At 36.8% G+C, this 7,202-nt stretch overlaps 1 long non-coding RNA gene across 1 annotated transcript; it reads left to right on the top strand.

Annotated features, from left to right (window-relative positions):
• Positions 1 to 649: 649 nt before the first annotated feature.
• Positions 650 to 4,638, top strand: LOC309862678. Its single transcript, XR_014310649.1, has 2 exons — positions 650 to 2,623; positions 4,184 to 4,638. It is a non-coding gene; the product is annotated as an uncharacterized lncRNA (long non-coding RNA).
• The last annotated feature ends 2,564 nt before the right edge of the window (positions 4,639 to 7,202 follow it).

Raw genomic sequence — 7,202 nt, 5'->3', positions numbered from 1 at the left:
TGCATTATCTACAGGATTATCTCAGTTTCCTCTCACTGTGAATGGATCAGACACTATGTTCTAGTGAGCTAAGTTTAGTTTAGAAGGTCATGGCTTTTATAATTATATGAATGAAGGAAGTGCAATTAACTCTTCTAAGTATCTGTATTTCTTAACTGAATTTTTTATAGCTCTTTAAAATGTACCTCATGGGGTGCCTGGGTGGCTCAATCACTTAAGCATGTGTCTTTTCAGCTCAGGTCCTGATCCTGGGGTCCTGGGATGGAGTTCCACATCGGGCTCCCTGCTCAATGGGGAGCCTTCTTCTCCCTCTGCCTCTGCCCCTCCCCCTGCTTTTGTGTGTTCTCTTTCTCTCTCTCTCTCTCTCTGCCAAAGAAATTTTTAAAATCTTAAAAAAAAAAATAAAATGTACATCCTAATATCTGTTGCTTAAACTTAAAATTTAAACAGTTTTAGCAAAATAAGATTCCTTCTCATGATCTATGAAGCCTACATAGAAGGACTTCTACAGATCTGAAAATCTTTTTAGAAATCATCACCATCTTTACCACTAGGTAAGAAAATCTATGGTATGGACTTCTTTTATTTGTTCTCTTGACTTATGAGGTTGCAGAATTTTCACACTAAATTGATAATTCATTTTCTCCAGGTCCTTAGATGTTAGAAAGAAATGTTTCTGTTGTGGAATTCTATCTCTATCAAGACTTTACAATGTTCATGGCTCCAGGAATTTAAAAATATACACTGTCCCTTTAAAAGAAACATTTTGATCCTTTAAATCCATACCAAGTCTCTTTTTGCCTCTGTCAAAAGCTGGTTAGCCTCCAAGGAACAGCAATTTCATTCTGGCAGCATATTGTAAAGATCTTTTGCAAAGCTTATTGCAAATATTTTCATCCATTCTCGCCATTCAAAGCTCCACAGAACTCAAAGGTGGCTACAGCCCCATCCTGTTGAGGACCATGATGGATCCCAGAGACAGGCTGAGAACCAACTAGCAAATCCAAAGCAGCGGGAGCCTACAATTCTACCACCATCACAAGGTTAAACCTTTCCAAGTGCAACATATCTGTCTTTCCCATTGTTCAGACTGATTCCACGTGGACTTTGAGAAGACCATGTTCAGTGTAAATGTGATTTAAACTTCCATCTGTGAAAGCAATTCAACAATGCATTCTGGTTTTAAATTCTTGTGTTGAAACAAAAGCAAGTCCCCATCCCATCGGTGAGTTATCCGTTCTTTTTCTCTTCGCTAAAATGCGGGAAAAGGACCGCTGAAGAAGGGAAAGGGAGCGAATAGTGCTATCAGGTGTCACTGTTCATGTGTGAGTTACAGGGAGCTCTAAACCTTCCCAAACCAGAAATACTTTCTGAATTGGAGGGCTGGATACAGTCGGAATCCAGTGTTCCCTCAGCCCCTTACTTGGGAAGGTGGGTGCAGAGAGTGAGAGAAGAAATCTTTGGGGGAGGACATTTTTTTTTCTTTTTTATAGAAAATCCATAAATATTTTTCATTTTTACATATTTTACATAACAAAAATACTAAATGTTAATTGCATATTTAAGCAAAAGAATTATTGAGAAGGACTAAAAAATTATGTAAAATCTTACCACCCAGAGACATGCAGAATGAATATTTTGGTCTATTTCTTTCACATTATTCTATAACAGTTTGCCTATCTGTGCATCTACTGCTTGGGTTCAGTTTGCTTCACCAACTTCAGGTGTGACAAAATTCTGTTTTCTTTTCTTTCTTTCTTTTTTTTTTAATTATTCTTAGATAGGAAAAAAAAATAAGCACCTTGCTCCTGAACTAACCAATGACTCTGGCATCTCCTCTACTAAATAGTTTTGACTTTCCCTGCAATCTGAGCCATGTAGGAGGACAAAGTGGGTATGAGTCATGGACACACAGAGTCACAACTGAATAGTCTTCCTCCAGTCTACTGGCCCCATGACCAGCCATGTTGCCCCCATGCCCTGAATGGCTTAAGCTCTCCATATAGCCAGCTGTGATCATTCTCAGTGGGGCACCGTGGTTTCCATTCAGGTCTTATGGGTTCAGCTTCTGTAACCTGTTCCAAGATGATGGCATCTGGAATTTTATGGGCCAGATTCAGCCTTCACTCTGAACGCTTGGGCTCTGATTTGACCCTTATGTATTTAGTAATTGGTGATTATTCTATTATTCACATATAATGATTTACTCAGCCTTTCTCCTATTGGATACTTAGAGCTTTTATTTCTATTTCCCCAATGTTATAAATAACTGTAATGAATATTTTGTTCATATGTCTTTGAACACATCTCTGATTACTTTCTAAGGGTGGAATTACTGGGTCAAAGTATGTAAACATTTTAAAGCTCTTTTATATATAATATAAAGTTGCATAGTAGACTCTTCCAGTTAAAATCATAGTGAGATATCACCTCACACCTGATGGAATGGCTATCATCACCAAGACAAGAGATGGCAAGTGTTGGCAAGGGTGAGGCAAAAAAAGAACACTTGTGCATTGTTGGTGGGATTGTAAATTGGTACACTCACTGTTGAAAGCAATATGGAGGTTCTTCAAAGAATTGAAAAGAGAACTTCCATATGATCCAACAATTCTCCTTCCGGGTATGTATCCAAAGGAAACAGAATCACTGTCTTTAATTAGCAATAATCGCGCCTCGGATAAACCTCATTGGCTACGATACTGCCACTGCGCAAAGCTGAGAATCACTGTCTTTAAAAGATGTCTCTACTCCCATGTTCACCACAGCATAATTTATAAGGGACAAGACATGGAAACAACCTTAGCATCTTAGTGAAAATGCGATCTTACATATAATGGAATGTTATTTAGCCATAAAAAAAAAAAAGAATGTCCTGCTATTTTCAACAACATGGATTAACCTTGAAGATATTAGGCTTTAAGTGATATAAGTCAGTCAGAGAAAGACGAATACCATACAATTTCACTCATATATGGAGTGTTAAAAAGAAAGAACTGAGCTCATACATACAGAGAACAGATCCGTGATTGCCAGAGGGATGGGGGCATAGGGGATAGGTGTAATGGATGAAAGTGGCAAAGGGTACAAACTTGCAGTTATAAAATGAAAAAGTCCTAGGGATGTAGTGTATAGTGTGGTGAGAATAGTTAACAATACATATTTTTAACTGAATGAAGCAATGGCTGATGTGGCTAACAGAGTAGAGCCTAAAAGTTCTCATCACAAGGAGAAAAAAACTATAACTGAGTGTGGTGATGGATGTTAACTAAACTTATTATTGTGATCATCTCACAATATACCTATATCAAATCATTATGTTGTACACCTAAAACTAACACAATGTTATATGCTAATTATATCCCAGTTAAATAGTAGAAGATAATATATCATATGAACAATATTAGAATAATGATAATATTAGCGACAATGGAAATGGGAAATAAAATAATTCTTTTAAAAAGAAGGAACAAATGAGAGAAAAAGAACATACTTGTGGTAGCACAAAAACCAAACACAAAAGCAGTGGGGTCTAAGTCCCCACAGGTAGGATTGATGTGACCAAAAGGAGCTGGTAAAAGAAATGCTGTAACAGTTATATTTACATTGCTTTATACTTTGTGTAGGTGCTCATCTCATTGAAAAAGGCAATTTAACAGGGATTTGACTACAGTAATCTAAAAAAAAAAAAAAATCTCCCAGATTTTTATGTAAGAGTGTACCTCTTACTCAACCTCTTATTAGTAATAGCCAATGTTAGCATAATCAACAAACTTTGCCAACTGAGTATTTGAAAATTGGTGTCTTACTGTTTCAGTTTGCATTCTTTAATTTCACAGTAAAAAAGAAAAGTCAGTATTTTTAGTATGGACTATAGGATATCTTTTTTCTGTGACTTCTGTGTCCCTGTGTAAAGGCAGAGTTCTCTCGTGCTCCATATTGTAGGGGATAGACTACTATCTGATTGGGGACCTATATTGAGGGTCCCAATCAGCACTCTGAAAGATAAAGACACCAAATACCAAATACCTGGGGGGGAAAAGAAATGACACCTATTTTACATTTTCCTCTATTTGCTGACTGAGCTATTTATTCTGGGTTGCAAAAGGAAGCTGTTTTTGACATTTTTAGCTGGGAATTCTGGTTTATCAATTTTTAAACTTTTATTGTATTTTCTTCCTAGGTTTGTCTTCTGATCGAAAAAAAATATATGGCTAAGAATTACTCCCAGTACAAGATAATGAAGTCATACGAATTCACACAGGGAATCAGAAAATTCAGCTTTTTCCAGTGGTTGCAAATTTACGTCATTTTTGCCAAGTGCTATGACCCAAGAAACTAAAACTTTGCCTGGCACCATGAAGATTTGATCCTGGCCTTTCTGTAGATGATCATGTAAAACTGTTCAGAGACATAAAACTCTTCTGGGATCTTACTCTGGGCTTCTGGTCTTACTCATTGACCATTTTGTGGTATTCTTTATTAAAAAAATAAAATGTCAGAAGCCAGTGAAGAGAATTTTAAAAGTAATGAAAATACTGTTTTGTAATAAAAGAAGATTTTCAAACTCTGGGGAATTTTCCTAGATATTGCCAGGTCCAACTGAAAAGCCAATATTCCAGAAAAAAAAACCACAAAGTTCCACCTTTAGAAGGGTGTTTCAAATCTTGAGCCTAAGTTTTATTTCATTGTTTTGCTTTTTTTGAGGTTCAAGTTTTTCTGAAAGGTAAAATAAAGAAAGGAGTCTTTAGAACCCTGAGAAGTTCACACAACCAAAGATGGTCACTTTTTTATTGGGGAGATTCATTACTTGGATTTTTCACTTTAAGTTCAACTAGACCTTCCACTTATAGACTTCAAACTTCCAATAGTTTGTTGTTGTTATTTATTGTTACTGTCTCTTCATCTGCCACAAACATTAATACATGGCCCGATTCCAAGCAGCCCCTTGTTAAAGGAACTTAATCAAATGAAAAAACAAACCAAAGGATTATGAATTATAGGGAACCTCTCTAAGAAACATAGAGTCCCAGCATTAGAAACAACATGGAAATAGATCATAGAATCCTGTCAAGTATTCCAAATCTAATTTATGTGGTCAATAATGTAATTCTTTCCATCTATGCAAGAAACCTATCCACCACACTCTTGTGACTATATAGTTCGAATACAATTTCTCCTCTAACCATGCTCAGATTAAAATGTAACACATGTCTATAGCAAGCATTAAATCGAAAGACAAAGTACAGGAAATTATTTTCATGTGTTGCCCATGCTTGAAAAGGACAGAAAAGAGGAAACTTTGTCATTAGTGCTCTCTTATTCCTTCAAGGCTCAGTATGAAGAGCCACGCCTATTCTTGACCTCCTCTCTACTCTTCTTGAGAAATGATACGATCTCAATTTATTCCTCCTCTCAGGTAAACCATGAGGTTTGCATTTGCCAAATGGTATTGAAATAGATTTTCTCATATGAAAGTAAAAATGAAGAATATTTATGTGTGTGGTCTTCCCATCAATGTAATTATAACCAGAAACAAAATATAAAGTGCTACTACAAGTTTTAACTGCCTTCACCAATTTCTCAATAAAAGCAGGAATCTCCTAGAAGAAGATATATATTCTGGAAGGACTGAACATGCTCTAAGAAGGAAGGAAAACACAATTGCCTATAAAACCAACATGAGCATCAACTTCACCCTCTCAAACATGGTGTGTTAGAGCCCATGCTGTGGACAAGGGCTACTTGCTTGGTAGGTGAGAATAGCTCCGCAGCTTGGCCCTGCCGTGAAACACAACCTGTCATCTCCATTTGGTAGGTCAGCTTCCAATTTATCTAAATGGGAGCTCAGAGGTATTGAGTAACCTTCTTGAGGTATATAGGCATTGTTAGTTTGGGGGGTTCTAATATTCATTTGTGAAAAAGGCAAAACTTCCATTTACTGAGACACTCCGTGAATTGAAAAAAGATTGGTTTTTGTTCCTCCCATGTACGTAATAGAGTTAGATACTCCTCTCATGAGATGAACATTATTGATATATATGAATATATATGAATACTTTAAATGACCCAGACACTCCTTTACTTACAAACTGGCTAGTTTCTGAAAAGTATTCTGAAATTCAGTTGTTTATAAGACCAAAATAATTTTGTAACAGCAACTGTTATCCCATTTGTTGGCAGTGAACAGACTCACAATTCTTATGCTCTGACTCATACCTTTTTTTATAAGCATGAAAATGTGCAAGTTGAAAGTTTATAAAAGGTAGGCATCAATACTATAAATAAATATATAACCCATTGCTAGCTTCCTAGGACTGCTGTTACAAATTACCACAAACTGGGTGGCTTAAAACAACAGAAATTTATTCTCCCATAAGTCTGGAGGCTAGAAGTCTAAAATTCAGGTGTTGGCAGGGTTGGTTATTTCTGGAGGTTCTGAGAATCTATTCCATGCCTCTCTCCTAACTTCTGGTGGTTGCTGGCAAATCTTGGTGTTCCTTGGCTTATAAATCTATGACTCCAATCTATTCCCATAGTGTCCTCCCTACGTTCCTGGTCACACTGTGTCTAAATATCCTCTGCTTATAAGGACATTAGTCATTGGATTAGGGTCCACCCTAATTCAGTATGACTTTACTGTAACCTGATTACATCTGCAAAGATAGTATTTTCAAATAAGGTTGCAGGCACAGATACAGGGGTTAGAACTTCAATATATCTTCATTGGTGACACAATTCAATCCATAACATCTCCCAAACAGGTATTTCTATTCAATAAATTATCTTTGTGCATAAGAATGAACACATTATGAAAATGTCTTATGTGGCTCAGACAGTTGGGTGGCTGACTCTTGGTTTTGGCTAAGGCCCAGATCTTAGGGTCTTGGTATGGAGCCCCACATGAGGCTCCATGCTCAGTGCAGAATCTGCTTAGGACTCTCTCTCCCTCTGCCTCTCTCTCAAATAAATAAATCTTTTTAAAAAATAACAAAGAATGCATTACTTATATCTTACACTCTACTGGGAACTTTAAAATATATATCCACTTCATTGTTGGTGGGAATGCAAGCTGGTGCAGCCACTCTGGAAAACAGCATGGAGGTTCCTCAGAATGTTGAAAATAGAACTGCCCTATGACCCAGCAATTGCACTATTGGGTATTTACCCTAAAGATACAAACGTAGTGATCCAAAGGGGCA

This window comes from Mustela nivalis (genome assembly GCF_964662115.1).
Source record: "Mustela nivalis genome assembly, chromosome: 4".
Classification (NCBI taxonomy): Eukaryota; Metazoa; Chordata; class Mammalia; order Carnivora; family Mustelidae; genus Mustela; species Mustela nivalis.
The sequence above is the reverse complement of the archived record's forward strand: the minus strand, read 5'-3'. Positions and strand labels throughout refer to the sequence as shown.